Source organism: Carex rostrata, chromosome 12 (assembly GCF_964058835.1).
Source record: "Carex rostrata chromosome 12, lpCarRost1.2, whole genome shotgun sequence".
Lineage (NCBI taxonomy): Eukaryota > Viridiplantae > Streptophyta > Magnoliopsida > Poales > Cyperaceae > Carex > Carex rostrata.
The window spans coordinates 5,595,792-5,617,487 of NC_135929.1; the positions used below are offsets into that span (position 1 = coordinate 5,595,792).

General features: G+C 33.3%; 1 long non-coding RNA gene and 2 pseudogenes across 2 annotated transcripts; all 3 read left to right on the forward strand.

Annotated features, from left to right (window-relative positions):
- The first annotated feature begins 4,243 nt into the window (after positions 1-4,243).
- Positions 4,244-8,305, forward strand: LOC144563069 (uncharacterized). Its single transcript, XR_013514253.1, has 3 exons — positions 4,244-4,818; positions 6,533-6,651; positions 8,030-8,305. It is a non-coding gene; the product is annotated as an uncharacterized LOC144563069 (long non-coding RNA).
- Positions 8,306-9,240: 935 nt separating this feature from the next.
- LOC144563147 (hydroquinone glucosyltransferase pseudogene) lies at positions 9,241-10,852 on the forward strand (annotated as a pseudogene).
- Positions 10,853-19,575: 8,723 nt separating this feature from the next.
- On the forward strand, positions 19,576-21,154 carry LOC144563414 (hydroquinone glucosyltransferase pseudogene; annotated as a pseudogene). Its single transcript, XR_013514342.1, has one exon. The product of XR_013514342.1 is annotated as a hydroquinone glucosyltransferase pseudogene (transcript).
- Positions 21,155-21,696: the final 542 nt, after the last annotated feature.

The window sequence follows — 21,696 nt, forward strand, 5'->3', positions numbered from 1 at the left end:
CTCATGTCTAATAGGAGTTGCTTGATCCATGTTAGTTCACTTGCGGTTGATGTCATGTCACGATATTCAGCTTCGGCGCTTGATCATGCTATAACATTTTGTTTCTTGTTTTTTCATGTGACTAGAATTCCGACTACAAATGTGCAAAAATTGATTGTTGATTTTCTATCGAAGCTTCTGGTAAAATTTGCATCGGAATTGCCACATATATCATTAGAATTATTATTTTTCATCATTTATGTCTTTTAAATGTTCACAATCTTCACTATTTAATTTGCATTTGTTGTCAATTGGGGTAGATGCCGGTTTACATCCTAACTTACTGGTTTCTTTAACAAATCATGTGTATATTTTCTTTGAGAAATCAAAAGTCATTTCTTTGAAGATGCTACCCCTATTTCTAAAAAATATTTAAGTTATCCTAAATCTTTTATGTCAAAATTTTCTTTTAGTTGTTTCTTACTTATTTGAATTTGCTCGAAATTATGATGTCATCTACATATACTAAAATGATAGTTGTATCGATACTGTCACATTTAGTAAATAAATAATGATCAGCATTACTAATTTTAAAATTGCAAGAAATTAAATAAGAGCTAAGCTTGTCATATCATGCCCGTGGAGATTGTTTCAAGTATAAATTAATTTATTAAGCCTACAAGCCAAGTTAGAATTGGTTTTCAATTTATGACAGGGTGGCAATGTTATATACACATATTCTTCAAGTGTTCCTTGAAGAAAGACATTTTTGACATCCATTTGGTAGAGGTTCCAACCATTGTTTACGGCAATAGAAAATAAAATTCTAACGGTATTCATTTTAGCAACCGATGCAAAAGGTTTCGTTATAGTGTATGCCATAGGTTTGGGTAAATTATTTAGCTACAAGTCTTGCTTTATACATTTTTATGATACCATCACTATTATATTTTGTTTTATATACCCATTTACAACCAACTGGTTTTTTATTTTTTGGTAAAGAAATAATTTTCCAAATTTTATTTTGTTCTAATGCTTTTATTTCATCATTCATAGCCTTGCACCCAATTGGACTTTAATTACTTCTTTGTAATTTTTTGGTTCTAATTCTTTTTCAATGCTAGTGAGAAATGTATGGTATTCGGTTAACATATTGACATATGGAACATAATTTTCAATAGGATATTGTACCGAATAGGTTACATAATCTCTAAGTCTAATTGATGGTTGTCATTCCCTAGATGACCTTCTAACCGTTAAATTTTTGGTTGAGATATTGCCATATGAAACAAAATTCTCAATAGGATTGTACCGAATAGGTTACATAATCTCTAAGTCTAGTTGATGGTTGTCGTTTCCTAGATGACCTTCTAACCATTAAATTTTCTTTCATTTTATTTTCATTTATGTCACTAATAGTTTCATTTTCTTGATTATTAATCTTAACTTGATGGTTATTTCTAGGAATAAAATTCAAATCATTTAAGTAAGGCAAAATTATATTGTCATTTTGATTATTTTGATAAGTTTGATGAATTATTTCTTTTTCTATGAAATATGGTTCATTTTCAAAAAAATGAAACATTTATAGAAATGTACAATATTTTATTAATTGGATCATATCATTTATAACCATTTTTATAAGATGAGTATTCTAAAAAAATAGTTTTTGTGATACAAATCAAGTTTGTCATTTATTTTATATGTACGAAACTTGTACAACCAAATACTCTCATATGGTCATAAGTGTTTTTTTTATTGATAAAGAATTTTTAATAGACTTTTGTTTTCTAAAATAACACTAGGTAATCTATTGATTAAATGAGTGGCACAAAGTACGGCATCCGACTAATAAATTTTAGGAACATTATTTTGAAATAATAAAGATCGTGTCATCTCTAATAAATGTCTATTTTTTAGATTTCATTTTGTTCAGGAATATTTATACAAGTTGTTTGGTGTATAATATTTTTTTTCTCTAAAGAGAGTTAAAAAAATTTATTTATAAATTCGGCTCCATTATTCGATCTAAAGATTTTTAATTTTGCATTAAATTGTGTTTCTATAAGACATACAAATTCATAAAAACAATCAAACACTTCATCTTTAGATTTAAGTAAAAATAACCAAGTTGCTTTTGAAAAATCATCAATAAATAAAACAAAATATTTGAATCCGTTATATGAATCAATTGAGGCCGGTTCCTATACATTCGAATGTACTAAATCAACAATAACTTTACTTTTGCTAGTAGAAAGTGAAAAAGAAAACTTTGTTTGTTTTGCTAACTTACAAATTTCACAATTAGTACAATTCAAAATTTTAAAATCTAAGATACTATTTAAAATTTTGTCAGAAGGATGCCCAGGTCTCTTATGCCAAAGGTCAGAGTTAACAACTTTTGTGGAAGCACAAAAAATTATTTTGGAGTTTAAAAGATAATGTCTATTTTCAAGAAATCCTTCACCAATTTTGATACCGGTTTTCCGGTCTTGAAATACAACATGTTTACAAGAAAATACTGTATTATAATTTAATTCTTGTGTTAATTTATTTACAGAAATTAAGTTTACGGGGTATGCTTCTAAATATAAAATATTTTTTAATTTATTTATTGCATAAGTTAATTTCTCCTATGCCAGTTACTTTTACATTCATATTACCAAGACATATTTATTACAATTGGTCGGCTTGAGGTTTGACAATAATTGTTTGTTATCAAACATATAATCAGTTGCACCACTATCTATAATAATTTGATTAAAAAATAAATGTTTTGAGTTAGAAGCAATACCACATGAGCTTTTATTTTGAATTTGGTTAGAAAGCATTCCGAGAATTTGTTGGAGAAGATGTCGTGGCACTGGGATTGAATTGTTTCTAGCATAAATTTGTTTAGCAAGCATTCTGAGGATTTGTTGGAGAAGATGTCGTGGCATTGGGATTGAATTGTTTGTGGCACATGAGTGGAAAGCAGATGCATCTCCCCTAGTCAGATCCAATTCATCTCTCCCTCTTTTCTCTACTACTTTTCACCATTTCGGCTTGAGATTAGGATACAAGAACTAACACCGATTTTGGGTGTGGTCCTCTTTTTTGTAATTTGAACAACTATTGGGATTGCTTTGGGTATCATGGTTGTTTGATTTTTTAGGAATTTTTTTTTGTTTTTCTTTTTCTTTTTTATGTGAACCTGATTAAAAAAAAAAAATAGGAAAATAAGGTATTCGATATTTTTATCCAAGTCACAAATAACAACAGATGTAAAGCCCGTTTATGAAATTATTAAAAATATCAATGGATCAAAAAACATTTTTTTGGTAAAGAAATATTTTTTTTTCAAGAAATATTTTTCAACTTGATAAGACTAAATTTTCATCCGTACTTTATCTTTTTTTTTTGTGTTTTTGAAAAAAAATTTCGGTTCTTTACTGATAAGAACAAATACTAAAGTTTTGTTAATGGTTTTCTGGTATGTGCAGAGAGAGGACTGTTATATTCCGAAATTCTAAAACATAATTAAATTACTAAAACGATCATTTGGCTTAAATAAAATTTTTAATTAACTTAACGATCGTTCAGAAATTTTCTGACTAACTAAAACAAATCTAAAATTTTGAAATATAAATAATGTATGAAATTATGTATATTAAAATTTAGAGATTTAAAAATAAAATAAAATATATAACATATAATAATTTTATAATCGTCCGAGAGATTCTTAAATCGAAAAGTCCTACAAGTCCTAAAAATTGAGAAAATAAAATAAAATATGGTTCGTGTAAAGAAATAAATAAATAGAGCTCTAATTAGGAGAATAAATATATGAATTTTTCGTACGAATTAAATTATAAAATTTCACGAAGCCTCGTTTTGAATTCTAAATTAAAGGAGGTAATTTTTGAACAAATGTTAAATCTATAGTTTAAATGACAAATTATTATGATGTGATTATAATCAAATTTTTATAAATATACATATATATACATATATATATATATATATACACACATATATATACTCTAATCTTGTCACATGCTACAATTGAAATAATTTATTCAAATAATGTAGATGGTTAAATCGAAATATCTAAAACTATGATTTAGTTTATAAATTACCATGAATGATGTGCGAAGGACTAGTACAAAAATTTTTGTTGAACGCAGTCCCGGTAATGGTTCAATTCAAAGCCCTTTTCTTCCTAATTGGATGGTTGAATCTATTCTGAAATTTCTGAACCGTTCAAATACCAGTAGCACGGATCTTAAAGCAGACCCCTCCTTCTTAATATCTCTTTTCCCTTTCCTCTCTGTGTGAGCCCGTGAAACCCCCCCCTCTGCTTTCTTCCTACGCAGACCCCCTGCCCTCCTTTCTTCTTACGCCAAACCCAACCCCCCCTCTCTGCTCCGCCCCTCCTCCCCTCCTCCTCGTCGCCGAGCCCACCAACCCCGCCCTACTCTCTCCTCTCTCCCTCGGTCCATGAAACCCCACCAGCACCGCCCCCTCCCTGTCTCTTTTCCGCCTCCCTCTTCCCCTTCCATGAAAACCCTAGCCGGTCACCCTCACCTCTCGCCGACCCGAAGCTCCACCACGAAAACCTCCCTCTCTTCTCTCTCTGACCCATAGACCCCCCCCCCCCTCTTCCAACTGATTCCTCTCTCTTTTTCACATTTTGCCTCTGATTTGTGAGAATCCGAAAACCCTAGAATTTGGGAGTTTTTCGTTGCTGCTTACGGGTGATTTCTGTGGTTGCCTTGGTGTTTGCTTGTTCCCGATTGAGACGGCCGCGAGGCGAAACCCTCGGAACTGGCCACTTTCTTTCGACCTTCTCTCCTTCGGGTAAATTCTGACATTTCACTTCTAAATTCTTAAATTATGCCTTGACGAGTCGATTTATGTTGTAAGATGTGAATTTGCTAATTTTCGGGTGCGGGTTGTTGATTTTCCCGACCCGATTGAATTCTTGACTTGTGAAATTTTTCCTAAAATTAGAGGACTAAATTGGAAAATGGTAAATTATGTTTCTTGGTTGTAATAATCTACAATTTGCACCACTGCTTAAATGACCGGAATTAGAAATCTTAGTGTTAGATGTACTTCTAAATTAATGCTTCGTTGTTAGTAGAGAAGTTGTAAGTTTGTTTTTAAAATTATAGATGATACATGATATTCTTAAAATAATAAAAAGAAAAGGGAAGATAAAGTGTAATTGTTAAAAAGATAATACTTATGATAAGGTATAGTTAACGTATTAGTTGCAACTAAAACTAATAGGCTATAAATGACAAATAGGAATGCATATAGATTGCAACTAATGCACTTGTAAACCATTCATATGGAATTAAGCATATGAGGTATTATTAATTATTACCTAACTATCTTCTTTAAGTTGAATAAAAATGAAGAAATCGTATCTAACTACTGGTGGCAATGCAACTTGAATATTACACATTTATTGACTTTTAAAGTAATCAACACTAGGTTATTGGAGCTATGTAGACAACTTATAACCATAACATGACTGACACTACAATAACATAACCCTATGACTTAACTTAGTATATAAACCAATAATAATGCGTTGTATGATTTCAATTATATACTTTTTTGGAAATTATAAGACCTATAAATATACATAGCTATTTATACCATACTTGTATACAACTTATGAAAAATTACTTAGATCAATTATCAAATGTGTTACCGAGTATTTTTAATGAATTGATAATTGACAAATTAAAACACCCAACACATTAAACTAAAATAAAAGGTTTTTAAAGTTAAAATGATTCTTTTTTAACATTTTTTTTCGAACTTGTACAAAAATTCGTTGCTAATTAATAAAGAACAATTAATTGGCAACGAAAAATATTCGTTATGGACTTAGATTCGAAACGGCTAATTAAACGTAGAAATTAAAATAGTTATAAAAATTACGAACTACGCGACTTAGGAATAAATTAATTAGAAACACGCAAACTAACTAAGGGTTCCGTTTTTAGTTTTATAAAACGAATTATACATCTAAAATATTAAATAGTTTAACTATATTAAAACGGATTATAAAATTTGCAATACCCATTTAATTAGTATATTTTATTAAATATTAGCATTAGGGATTTTAGTTATAAATTAACTTTTGAAACCGAAATTCGATCAATTAAAATTAATTGTAATTCGTTTAAAATAAACCAAAGTAGATAGGCAATTAGAATATGTTAACTAAGTAAAACCTGTTAACTAACCGTAACTCTCGAGCAATTATTTTTAATTGCGAGTAATTTGACATATGAATTTCTATAAGCAATATATCTTCAAATTAAATTATTAAAAATATAAATTAATTTAGGATTAAATTAGATTAATTTAGATCAAGTGAATGATCAATATATGACGAAATTATAAATTAAGATTTATGCTAAGCGCGATGGCATGAATTGGTAAATTTTATCGAATCGAATTAATCGACAATACTCCTAAAAACACATTAGCTGGGGCGAGGGTTAGAATAATTTAATGTATAATCTAATTAGTTGTAATTACGTAATTTTAGATCAGCAGATCCCGTACGAGTTTGATTCGTGGACTGATCCGGCTGACTCGCAGTTTGGAGCATACGCGGATCCCGCGGATTTCGCTGACGGTTAGCTACAGAGACCCCAGCCCCCTCAGGTGTGGGATATCTGAATTATTTCTTTCGTGGGCGTACTCTTACCAGTCGATCCATCTGACCTGACATCCGCACTTTATTTTTAAGTAGTTGCATTAAAACTTTAGAGCATGTTTATCCTTTCTGCACTGTAGATAGAATTGCATAAACCCTGAAAAACTCGAATTTCCTGTATTTTAAGAGTAGAGTAATTAAATAATATTATATATATATCTTATTAGAATATTAGGTTATTAGCTGTCTTCTTCTCGTAGAAGACTATATTATTATTTTACGTGCATACGCATGCATTTGGTGAGAGCTGAGCAGAGCCGAGTGACTTCGTTCCGTCTTGGTGTCACTTGGCATGGGACGGCCCGACAGCCACTGAGCCGAGGGTCACTTGATCCTTGGATGGCTTTAGGATTTATATTATATGTATAAACTTTGATTATATATATATATTTTTCGATTCATTTTACCATTACGTGCGGGCCGGATGCGAGCCCTGAGACACGGACGATTCAGGATTTATTCCTTCCCTACATTAGGAGCTACTTTGCCTAGAACGGAAGTTCCCAAGTCTAATGCAGGCCTTGAGGAATGATGTGCAAGTGCATAAGGTCGACGAGCCTTGATGCACGGGGTCGACGAGCCCCTGATCCTATTGGTCTGGCCGGACGGTAGAGTTCTCTCCTGCTCATGAGGGAAGAGATTAACTTTTTACGACTTGCATTGTATGATTTCTCCTATTGGATATGTTTGGGTGATGAATCGTTAGGCGAGATGACACACCGGATTTTGATATAACCATCGGCTAGTGTGCTGTTCTTGTGGAGCAATGCTCGATGTCACTAGGCAACGGGTATCATTGCACTCTGATCACAGTCCTTGGATTATATTATTCATATTTTTTTTGGTAAAGGTATAATCATCGGCTAGTGTGCTGTTCTTGTGGAGCAATGCTCGATGTCACTAGGCAACGTGTATCATTGCACTCTGATCACAGTCCTTGGATTATACTATTCGATTCTTTTGATACTATTAGCACGGCACGGGGTGATTTACTTAATTTCATATTATTATTATTATTATTATTATATTTGTTCACACAGTGCTTTGGTACTGGACTCCGATTTGATTTATATCTGATATTACACCTTGATTTTATTTTGGGTTTATTTCGCATGTTGGCATAATAGAATAATCGCATCATGACATCATTCAAAAGTATTATAAATTCTATTAGATATTAATATAGGTTCACACATGTGCATATTTTTAATTGTATTCATTTTATAAATAAAAGTGCTTTGACCGTAGAGGATCCCTGAGGGGATAATTCTGGGTCGCATACTGGGCGATTCGTCGCTCACCCACAAGTTGTTTCGTGGGTTTTAGGTACAGGTTCTGGCGGTCCGCAGCAGGAGATGTCAGGAGTTGTCCCTGAGGGCCACACCACTTGACCTAGTTAGGCTTAGGCTTTTGATTAGATTTACGAGTCCCGTATTTCCTGTGCTATATATACGGGCTCGATTGGTCATGTATCCCCTTCTATAGATGGTGTTATTTGGATCCGAGATGGATCGAATTATATGTTATGTATGTGTATGTTTATTTATTTGCTATGTGACTGATGCTTGATATTTATATTATTTTGCTTTCGCTGCTGTTTGATTTATTATTTATGATTAGCCTTGCGTGCTTAATGATTAATTAAGCACGAGGCGAGGCGAGGTTGATCACACCTTAACCCATAATTCCTGGTTTGGGGTGTGACAAGGACTATTTTGGCTCTTTGGCTCGTAACTCTACTTTCTTGACACTGATTGAGTTCTTGACTCTTTTTTCTTCTCTTTCTTGGTACCGATTAGCTTTACTAGTTTAGATAACACTTGTGCATAATTTCATATTTATGTCTCTGGTACGATGTTATTTTTTATAAGACAAGAGAATAAGAGATTTAAGAAAGCAACTTATTATTGCAATCTTATTATTTACTTTACATGTGTCTCTATTTATAGAAGAAATAAAAAACTAGCCGTTGCACTATTAATTATAACCACTAATTACCACTAACTCCTAATCTATTAATTACAACTACCCTTTACAATTTAAAGCTACTACTAGCTGTTATAATTTTTAACAGACACAAACAAGTGAGCCACACAAAAATGTGCAAATTAATTTTGTCACTGTTCTCATCTGTTTTTGACAATTAATCGCATTCAAGACAAATAGAAATGCCGTTGATTCTACATTTTTCCATTTAATGTCATCGACCTGCATGTTTTTTTATGGTCGGCCTAAGCTTAACGCCAACCAACTTTTTTATTAAAAAAAAAGTTTATTTACAAAGTCCTATTTGGCCAATCTCCTACTCATCCACTAATTACAGAATTGTAATTTAAAATAGACATATACAGTTCTATTCTAATTAATTTACCCGCAATGCACATCAAATTAATATTAACCGTCTCCATCTTTCGCCCTTGCATGTTGGATCAACAAGATAACAAGCATTTATGCTCAATTGCTACCAAGCATATAAACAGTGCATGATATATTTGTATATATACCCAAACAAACATATATGGGCTAGCTAGGTACTTCAGAATATTGTATAGATATATTCGTTACAAGAAAAATCAATAATGGAGAAAGAAACTTTAGTGACTGAGTTGCCCCACATAGCATTTATCGCAAGCCCCGGCATGGGCCACCTTATTCCGCTCACCGAGCTTGCAATGCGGCTCGTGTGCCACCACGGCTTCTCAGCCACCTTTCTCACCTTTACAAACTTCTCATCACCCACACAATCCAAATTTCTCTCCAACCTCCACCCCGACATATCCTCTATTTCCCTTCCCTTCATTTCCTTAGATGACATCCCAACCAATGCCCGTGTTGAGACCATCATCGCCACCTTAGTCTCCCGCTCAGTTCCACACGTGCATGATGCCCTTGTCACCCTTAAACAAACAACCCGCCTTGCCGCCTTTGTTCCTGACCTTTTTGGCACTGACTTACTTCCAGTGGCAAAGGAACTTTCGATCCCGCACTATATATTTTTCACCTCAACTTGCATGGCACTCCTTTTCTTTCTTCACCTCCCATCTCTTCACATGACCACCACTTGCGAGTACCGCGACCTTCGAGAGCCGTTTCTCCTCCCGGGATGCCTCCCTCTCCCTGGAAAGGATTTCTTAGATACTGTTATGGATCGCAAAAATGATGCATATTCATGGATTCTTCACGTTATGAGGGGGCAGACTAATGCACAAGGAATTCTAATTAATAGTTTCGAGACGATGGAACCAGGTGCTTCAAAAGCCCTAAAAAATGAGAAAGAAAATAATCCGCCAGTTTACTTGGTAGGGCCTTTCATTCGATCAGGCTTAGATGAGGCAGATGAATTAGGCTGCTTAGAATGGTTGGATCAACAGCCAAATGATTCCGTCTTGTTCGTGTCATTTGGTAGTGGTGGAACACTATCAATGAAACAAATGATGGAGCTTGCATTCGGCCTGGAAGCTAGTGGGCAGAGATTTTTATGGGTGGTCCGTTGCCCGAGTGACAAGGACAATAGTGCTGCTTTCTTCAATGCGCAAAGCCCTGACAATCCTCAGAACTACTTACCAGAGGGCTTCATCAACCGAAACAAAAACAAAGGCATGGTAGTTCCGTCATGGGCCCCTCAGGTAAAAGTTCTATCACACAAGGCGGTCGGTGGGTTCCTGTCACACTGTGGGTGGAACTCGACACTCGAAAGCGTGTGTCATGGTGTGCCTTTGATTGCGTGGCCATTGTATGCGGAGCAAAGGATGAACACATTAATGCTGGTGGATGGGGCGGGGATCGCATTAAGGCCGGTGGCACAGGAGGACGGAGTGGTGGAGAAAGTAAAGGTTGCGAGGATTGTGTGCGAGCTGATGGATGGAGAGAGAGGTAAGGTGGCAAGGCGCAAGGTTAAGGAACTGCAAGAGGCTGGAATCTGTGCATTGTTGCCAAAGGGATCTTCGCACTTGGCTCTGACAAACGTTGCTAATGAGTGGAAGGTGCAATTGAAGAATTCATTTGATAAGGGAATTTGATTGAGATTTGCAATACCGATAGGATGGGAGAAGATTATATTTTTGTATCTGTGTCTAAATTAGTCTTGTTCGCATCCTACGTTTATCCATGAATTATTACTGTGTGTATCCTATCTTTCAATAAAATGAATAATAAATTATTATTAAATAAATTGGGAGGTTATCTAATTTAATTAAATAAATCAATATATATATATCTGAAAATATATCAGCGTGCATGATATCATAAAAAATATATAATTATTAATTCCGTTATCTTATATATATATCTTTGATTAAGAAATGCTATGTCAAGCAATGCTGATTCAGTTGTGCATCACTTCAAAGAGAAAATTGAGCCAAAAATAATATATTTAGATGTCGTAGGCCCCTAGATCAATCTCTTTACTATTTATATACAGGGCCATTTTAGACCCAACCAATTAACTAACTATATACTTGACATGAAGTCATGAAAGATCAGAAACGTTGCTTATACTCCAAGTCTCTTAATTTGGATAGCAGCAGATTTATTTTCCTCCAACGCACTAGCTTTTTCTAGACATGAACAAGTGAGCCTACTAGCTATATATAAAGAAATAAATTTTGTCATCGTTCTTATCTGTTTCTGACAGTAAAGTAAGCATAAAACACAGATATGTATGCCATCGATATCCTATATTTTTCTATTTATAAAGCAATTGACTTTCATGTTGCATTCCCATCAAATTAATATTAACTGTCATCATGTTTCGACCTTGCGGGTCGGATCAAACAACTCTTTCCAATCATTTTATGCCATCTATAATCAATTAATATCAACTCTTTCCAAGCATATCACTGTCCATGATCTATTTATGTATACCCCGAGCAAGCATGGCCTAGCTACTTAAGAAAATTATATATCATTAATTACAAGATCAACAATGGAAAAAGAAACAAGAGTCACCGAGTTACCCCACTTCTATATGTTTACTTTACATGATCTTATTATTTACTTTACATGTGTCTCTATTTATGAGAAGAAATAAAAAACTAGTCGTTGCACTGTTAATTATAACCACTAACTCCTAGTATATTAATTACAACTAGCTGTTACAATTTAAAGCTACTAGCCGTTATAATTTTTAACACTCCTCTCAAGCTAGGAATGTATATATCGTAAAATCCTAGCTTGCTTGTAATTTTCTCAAATGAACCCGAATCTAAGTCTTTGGTGAGATATCTGCGAGTTGATCTTCACTTTTTATGTATGGTGTTTCAATTTCTTTTGCTTGAATTTTTTCTAATAAAGTGGTTATCCACTTCTATATGTTTTTTTCGCTCATAATGTATGGGATTTGAGGCTATATGTCGTGTTGAATTGTTGTCGCAATACATTTTCATCGGTTCTTGAGTTTTAAATCCCATATCTAATAGGAGTTGCTTGATCCATGTTAGTTCACTTGCGGTTGATGTCATGTCATGATATTCACCTTCGGCGCTTGATCATGCTATAAAATTTTGTTTCTTGCTTTTTCATTTGACTAGAATTCTGACTACAAATATGCAAAAATTGATTGTTGATTTTCTATCGAAGCTTCTAGCCCAATCTGCATCGGAATAGCCACATATATCATTAGAATTATTATTTTTCATCATTTATGTCTTTTAAATGTTCATCATCTTCATTATTTAATTTGCATTTGTTGTCAATTGGGGTAGATGCCGGTTTACATCCTAATTTACTGGTTTCTTTAACAAATTATGTGTATATTTTCTTTGAGAAATAAAAAGTCATTTCTCTGAAGATGCTACCCCTATTTCTAAAAAACATTTAAGTTATTCTAAATCTTTTATGTCAAAATTTTCTTTTAGTTGTTTCTTACTTATTTGAATTTGCTCGAAATTATGATGTCATCTACATATACTAAAATGAGAGTTGTATCGATACTGTCACATTTAGTAAATAAATAATGATCAGCATTACTAATTTTAAAATTGCAAGAAATTAAATAAGAGCTAAGCTTATCATATCATGCATGTGAAGATTGTTTCAATCTATAAATTAATTTATTAAGCCTACAAGCCAAGTTAGAATTGGTTTTCAATTTATGACTAGGTGGCAATGTTATATACACATATTCTTCAAGTGTTCCTTGAAGAAATACATTTTTGACATTCATTTGGTAGATGTTCCAACCATTGTTTACGGCAATAGAAAATAAAATTCTAACGGTATTCATTTTAGCAACCGATGCAAAAGGTTTCGTTATAGTCAGTGTAGTAATATGCGGTTTCTATGCGGTATGCGGAAGGGCACCGCATACCGCATATACGGTATGCGGCCGCATATGCGGATTTCTATGCGGATTTATATATGCGGATTTTAAAATAAGAATTCATATATATTTGAAAATTGAAATACATAGTAATACAAATAGGAATAAGAATTTATGAGTACAAATAGAAATACATAGTAATACATAGTAATACAAATACAAATACAAATAGTTAGAACTAATACATAATAATACATAGTAATACAAATACATATGCGGCCTAATATGCGGCCTGTTAAACCAATATGCGGTCTGTTAAAACATATGCGGTCAAAAATATGCGGCCTAATATGCAGCCGCATATGCGGAACCGCATATTAAACCGCATATTGATTTTCTATGCGGTTCGGAACCGCATACGCATATGCGGCCGCATATGCGCCGCATATTACCTAATATTACTACACTGGTTATAGTGTATGCCATAGGTTTGGGTAAATTCTTTAGTTACAAGTCTTGATTTATACATTTCTATGGTACCATCAATGGCTGGTTTACGAATTCAGTTTTCCTGACTGACCAAAAATAAATTATTTTACTAATCAAATAATACAAAAAATGCAGCGTGTTTTGGGGTCACGGGTCAAGTTAACCAACCACGTACCCACTTAATAAATATATCAAGTGGATTCAATCAGCGCTTAATAAATATATTAAGTGGCGATATCGATAAGGGAGCGCTTCCCACTGTGCCACTGTGTTATCCTGCGAATATTAGTACAGTACGTTAATTCAGAAATCAGAAATCAGAAACCACTTGGAATATATATATTTTTTTTTGCTAATACTACAGCTTACCCCTTAGATCTGAGACAAACTAAGAACTATTAATAGGAAACTATAGCTTACAAATATTAACAGTACGTTAATCTTTATTGTCTGTATCTTAGACAAACTAAGAAAGAATTCAATGTTCCATTAAAAAAATAAACAATATCAATGTCCCCACTTTTTACTTGCGTTATACACCATAAATATATATACCTTTGTAATTATTGTATCTTAGACGTAATAACAAAAATTTAATTAATGAATTTAATATCTCCAATTTTTACTTGTTTTATATACCATTTACTCATGAAATATAAATTAATTATGAACACATTATACTATCAGGATCGGTTTTATTGCTAAAAACCGATCTTGATACTTTTTTTTTTTTTTAAGTTTAAGTTTAAGAACCAACTTTGAAAAAAAAAAATAGTATTAGAATCAGTTATTTCAAATAACCAATTCTAATACTATTTTTTTTTTTTTTGCAGAACCAACTTTGTGTGCTGCGCTGTATGTAGTCTAAAATGCTCTGTTCGAATTGAAAGCAAATTGGCACAGTGACAGCTTCAAAATTGAGATATCAAATTTCATTTTATAATTAGTTTTTTTTTCAATATTTTAAAATATTTATGTTTGTAATTTTAATATTGAGAAGTATATGTAATTAGTGTGGTGATTAATAGAATATATATATGGTTGTTGTATATGGCATATGGTTCAATTATAATTTTTTTTTGATGAAAATTAATGTAATTTATATTATTAAAATTTATGTGATAATATAATTAATTATTTGACATTGATATTTTATTTTGAAGTCATTTTGACTATTGAATTTTTTTATACAATCATGCATGATGCATCAATGACTTGTGCCATATAATAATATACATAGGACTTGAACCCTTGTTGTGTGGGGTTGTGAAGGAACGAATACAAATATTAGCATTTGGTCGATCGGAACCGTTAAAATGAAAGAATGTCATATTAATTTCACCATTATAAAATTTGATACAATTCGGGATTCGTGTACTAGTTCATCAAAGCAAAACAATATAGCAACATCGCACGGCCGTAAATAATTTACGTTGGATCAAAACTTACAGTTGTCGGGCCTTCGGTACTTTTATGTTATTAATGTTCCATGTTATATCTTGATCATTTTAAAAATTATTACATGTCATTTAATTATAGACCCACCGTTGGATGATCATGCAGAAATGAACGGTCTGCATTCCATTTAACAATTTGATGCCATTAATAATAATAAAATTGTACAAAATTGATCATAGTAGAGTTGATTTGGCCATACAAACACAAATAAATAAATTTTATATTTTTCACATTTTTCTTAATATTTATCTGTGTACATGCATTACCAAACAGAAAAGAAAATAAATGGTAGCCGTTTGATGGTTGATAGACCATCAATATGAGTGGGGTTTACCTCAGTGATCTTTCTTATATATAGTATCAGGATCGGTTTTTTATAAAAAACCGATCTTGATACTATTTTTTTTTTCAAAGTTGGTTCTGCAAAAAAAAAAAAATACTATTAGGGTCGGTTTTTTATAAAAAACCGATCCTAATAGTATGAGGATCGGTTTTTTATAAAAAACCGACCCTGATTATTTTTTTTTTTTTTGCAGAACCAACTTTGAAAAAAAAAATAGTATAAAGATCGGTTTTTTATAAAAAACCGATCCTCATACTATTTTTTTCAAAGTTGGTCCTGCCAAAAAAAATTAGTATCAGGATCGGTTTTTTATAAAAAACCGATCCAGATACTATTAGGATCGGTTTTTTATAAACAACCGATCCTAATGATAACTCCCTATTTAACCTGCTTAGGGTTCTTCTTATTTTCATTTCGCGCCTCTCATTTTCAACTTAGCGTCTCTCTCTCTGTCTCCGTCTCTCCCTCTGTACTCTTTGTGTCTCTCTCTCTGTCTCCGTCTCTCCCTCTCCTCCGTGTCTCTCTCTCTCTTTCTCTCCGTCTCTTCCTCTCAAAGCCGAGCCTCTCGCACCTCCGGCTCAATTGTGTCAGTTTTTAATTTTTTTTATTGTTTCAAAAATTAATTAATGGTGTTTGTATATTGTTTTACATTCTTGAGGACATCTCGCTCAAGTTACTTAATCATCCGTCCGATCAACTATCATGGTATTAGCTTTATTTAATTTTCTCATTATTATACTTTAAAAACACATTTTTTTGTATTTTTTATTGTAAAATGTTTTTCCATCTAATTGTTACCTTTGTTTTTATTTTTAGGATTTTTTTAATCTCAAGTGATGTGATTGCAAAAGAGGTAATTATTGATTTTTTTATTGTTGTGCTTTACATTAATTGCATAAATGTGTGTTAATTAAAGAAATAGCTCAATTAGTCACTTGTATGTTTGTTAATTAATTTTTTTTGGATTTAAATTTCTTGTTATAATATGTAATGCTTCACAAAACTTTGTATGAACATGAATTTTTTGTAATAATTTAAGATGTGTATGATATTTAATTTATGATGTGTATATGATATTTGATTATTGTTTCTTACTGTGCAAAAAAAAATATTTAGGATGCTGGCCAGCAAAATTTATATGGAAGCTGGTCAAATAAATAAAAATATTTTTTTTAGCTTCAATAAAACACCATGATCGGTTATTTTAAACAACCGATCCAGATTACTACTATTAGGATTGGTTATTTTTTTAAAAACCGATCCAGATTTCAGATCCTCATTCCAAAAAAAAAAAAAAGTATCAGGATCGGTTTTATATAAAAACCGATCTTGATAGTGCGTATCTGGATCGGTTCTTATTCAAAAACCGATCTAGATATGTTATTTTTAATAAAAAAAAATTCGAAAATATTATCAAGATCAGTTTTATATAAAAACCGATCTTAATAGTTTGTATCTGGATCGGTTCTTATTCAAAAACTGATCTAGATATGTAATTTTTAATAAAAAAAAATTAAAAAATATTATCAAGATCAGTTTTATATAAAAACCGATCTTGATAGTATGTATCTGGATCGGTTCTTATTCAAAAACTGATCTAGATATGTAATTTTTAATAAAAAAAAAATTTCAAAAAAACTATCAAGATCAGTTTTATATAAAAACCGATCTTGATAGTAAGTATCTGAATCGGTTCTTATTCTAAAACTGATCTAGATAACATCTATTAAGATCGGTTTTATTAAAAAACCGATCCTAATAGTATCTATTTGGAACGGTTCTTTAAAAAATATAAAACCGATCCTGATAGTATCAGTATCGCCTTCATCAGGATCGGTTGGATTCCGATACTGATATGTGTATATAACCGATCCTGATTCCATATTTTCCACTAGTGACAGGAGGACGGAGTGGTGGAGAAAGGAGAGGTTGCAAGGATCGTGTGCGAGCTGATGGATGGAGAGAGAGGCAAGGTGGCAAGGCGCAAGGTTAAGGAACTGCAAGTGGCTGGAATCTGTGCATTGTTGCCAAAGGGATCTTCGCACTTGGCTCTGACAAACGTTGCTAATGAGTGGAAGGTGCAATTGAAGAATTCATTTGATAAGGGAGTTTGATTGAGATTTGCAATACCGATAGGATGGGAGAAGATTATATGTTTGTATCTGTGTCTAAATTAGTCTTGTTCGCATCCTACATTTATCCATGAATTATTACTGTGTGTATCCTATCTTTCAATAAAACGAATAATAAATTATTATTATTTAATAAATTGGGAGGTTATCTAATTTAATTATATAAATCAATATATATCTGAAAATATATCAGCGTGCAAGATATCATAAAAAAAATATAATTATTAATTCCGTTATCTTATATATATATATCTTTGATTAAGAAAATCATATAAAATATGGTCTAAACCAATTTCATCATCGCAATAAAATTATATAATTATATGTACGAACAAAAAATTATCATATAATTATATTTTTATTAATTAGTAGTTTAGTACAAAATAACTCCTACCACACCCTTAACCGATAAGCGAACATAAAATTTTATAAATATACACTACAACAAAGTAGACATTTTTTGCTAGGGAAAAAACACTTTTATGACGGTCGTCCGTCGCAAAAAGTACCGTTGCAAAAAGAAAAAGCTGAAAATGAGAGTAGTCCGTTGCAAAAAGTCATTTTTTTATCCTCGCGAAAACTGTCTCATTCTTGTTGTGATATCATTACATGTTATTCTAATGAATTTTTTTTTATATATATGTCTTATCCAATATAGCACAAAAAGATAAAACGGATAAAATAATTTCATATATAAACATATCTATTTTGCAAGCTAAATTATTCTACTGGTCTAAGGATATTTGCCTGAAAAGTTGTTATTATTTTATACCTATATCCTTACATGTTTTTTCTAATGAATTTTTCTATTTATATATATTTTATCGGATATAACACAAATAGAGAAAACGGATAAAATAATTTCATACATAAACATATCTATTTTGCCAGCTAAATTACTCTACGTGTCTAATTAGAAAAGTTGATATTAAGAGGAAAAAGAATATTTGCCTGAAGCTCTCTTAATGCATGAAATTTTGGCAAGGAACATATCTAAGCGTTCTTTATTTAAATTTAAAAATTGTTTGATCATATGCGAAGTGCAATTACTCTGGAAAGAAAAACAAACCAATGTGGATGTCCACCCCGTCTTAATTACAATGAGCATAATACTTCTCCTAAATTTTTAATGTTTTATCACACTAAACACGCATCTTATTTTCAAAAAATTAATTATTATTTGTATCATAAGTGCTGAAAAGTATATAATTATTTATAAAAAAATAAAATTTAATTTATAGGAGGACGGCCTGGTCCCTTTTTTTTTCTTTATTTTGAGGAAAACTGAAGGCTAACCCTTCATTTGATTATATTATGATTGATGTTACAAAGGGTTTGTAACTAAATTAAAAAAACAAACAGAAAAGAAATGCTCAAAAGAGTTGAGCTGTTGGTCTATAAGTTGAAAACATTAAGAGTAAAAGAAAGAGAAGATAACATGCATCAAGCCCTTTTTCTTATCTTTTCAAAAGAAACTTTGAGATTTGCTCGGCACAAATTTGATGATGGAGAGTGGGGGAATCAAAGAATCAAATACTTGCTTGATTTTTCCGAAAGAGGATCTGCTGCTTTTCTAGTAAGAAAAGTAGCCTCCAGCTATCTATTTTTTTCTCTATATCTCTATTCAAAGAAGAGAACAGAGAGAAAGAAGACAAGGTGGGAGAGAAAGTGAGAGGAGAGAGATAGAGAGAATAGCAAAGAAAGAAAAGAGTTTGACAACTTACTCAAGGCTATCTTTGTCAAGCAATGCTGATTCAGTTGTGTATCACTTCAAAGAGAAAATTGAGCCAAAAATAGTATATTTAGATGTCGTAGGCCCCTAAATCAATCTCTTTACTAATATACAGGGCCATTTTAGACCCAACCAATTAACTAACTATATACTTGACATGAAGTCATGAAAGATCAGAAACGTTGCTTATACTCCAAGTCTCTTTGGATAGCAGCAGATTTATTTTCCTCCAACTCACTACTAGCTATAAAGAAATAAATTTTGTCATCGTTCTTGTCTGTTTCTGACAATAAAGTAAGCATAAAACACAGATATGTATGCCATCGATATCCTATATTTTTCTATTTATAAAGCAATTGACTTTCATGTTGCATTCCCATCAAATTAATATTAACTGTCATCATGTTTCGACCTTGCGGGTCGGATCAAACAACTCTTTCCAATCATTTTATGTCATCTATAATCAATTAATATCAACTCTTTCCAAGCATATCACTGTCCATGATCTATTTCTGTATATACCCCGAGCAAGCATGGCCTAGCTACTTAAGAAAATTATATATCATTAATTACAAGATCAACAATGGAAAAAGAAACAACAGTCACCGAGTTACCCCACATAGTATTTCTTACAAGCCCCGGCTTGGGCCACCTTATTCCGTTTGCGGAGCTTGCAACACGGCTCGTGAGCCACCACGGCTTCTCCGCTACCTTTCTCACCTTCACAAATTTCTCTTCCCCCATACAATCCAATTTGCTCGCCGCCCTCCATCCCAACATATCCACTGTTTACCTTCCATTAATCCCCTTGGATGACATTCCAACCGACGCCCATTTTGTGACCATCCTCGCCACTTTATTTGCCCGCTCAGTTCCACACGTGCGTGATGCCCTTGTCTCCCTTAAACAGAGGATCCACCTTGCCGCCTTTGTTCCTGACCTCTTTGGCACGGACTTACTTCCCATAGCAAAGGAGCTTTCTATCACACCTTATATATTTTTCTCCAGCACTTGCATGTCACTCCTTTTCTTTTTTCACTTCCCATCCCTTCATACGACCACCACATGTGAGTACTGCGACCTCCCGGAGCCGTTTCACCTCCCGGGATGCATCCCACTCCCTGGAAAGGATTTCATAGATCCTGTTATGGACCGCAAAAAAGGTGTGTATTCATGGATCCTTCAAGTGATGAGGGCGCATACTAGTGCACAAGGAATTCTGGTGAATAGTTTCGAGATGCTGGAACCAGGTGCTTCAAAAGCTCTCCAAAATGAGGAGAAGCATCCTCCGGTTTACTTGGTAGGGCCTTTCATTCGGTCAGGCTTAGATGAGGTTGATGAATTAGGCTGCTTAGAATGGTTGGATCAACAACCAAATAGTTCCGTCTTATTCGTGTCATTTGGGAGTGGTGGAACACTATCCATGAAACAAATAACTGAGCTTGCATTCGGCCTCGAAGCGAGTGGGCATAGATTTTTATGGGTGGTCCGTTGCCCGAGCGACAGTGACACAAGTGCTACTTACTTCAATTTAGAAAGCCCTGACGATCCTTTGAACTACTTACCGGAGAGCTTTGTGAACCAAAACAAAAACAAAGGCATGGTAGTTCCGTCCTGGGCCCCTCAGATAAAAATTCTATCACACAAGGCGACCGGTGGGTTTCTATCGCATTGTGGGTGGAACTCGGCGCTGGAAAGCGTGGGTCATGGTGTGCCTTTGATTGCATGGCCATTGTATGCAGAGCAAAGGATGAACGCGTTAATGTTGGTGGATGGGGCAGGGATTGCAGTAAGGCCGGTGGCTCGGGAGGACGGAGTAGTGGAGAGGGATGAAATTGGTAGGATCATATTGGAGCTGATGGATGGAGAGAGAGGCAACGTGGCAAGGCGCAAGGTTAAGGAACTACAAGAGGCTGGAATCAGTGCATTGTCGCCGGAGGGATCTTCGCAATTGGCTCTGACAAAAGTTGCTAACGAGTGGAAGGATGCAATTAAAGAATTCATTTGATAAGGGATTTTGACTGAGATTGCAAATAGCAGTATCAACGAATAAGAGAATTTTTTTGATAAACCATAATTAAAAAAATGATTTTTACTAATTCAGCATGATTGTTTTTTTTTTTTCAAAAACCAAAAGGACCGGAGGAGCCCTCCGGTCTGAACAATTTCTCACATTTTTTAAATTGATGGTGCGGCGGACTGTGCAGCGACTCATTTTTTTTTCTTTTTTCACTTTTTTTTCACTTTTTTTTCTTTTCAAGACTGGGAGGTTCCATTCTCACCAATTTTTATCTTTTTTGGGTGTGTCGGTGCGGTGACTGTGCAGTGACGTAAGGAACGCTCACCAATATTCAGACGTAAGGAACGCTAAACAATTATGAGTTGGTGTGTTTTCTTAATTAGAATATTAAGTTGGTATGTTTTATTAACTATAAGACTATCTTTTTTTATTAATTATGAGTTGGTGTGCCTCGAAAATAAATTATTTATGGGAGAGACCGGACCGGCCATCTGGTCTTGGTTTATTATTTTTGTAGAGGTGCCAAACAGTTAACTCAGGTTGGTTGTATTTGAATTCGC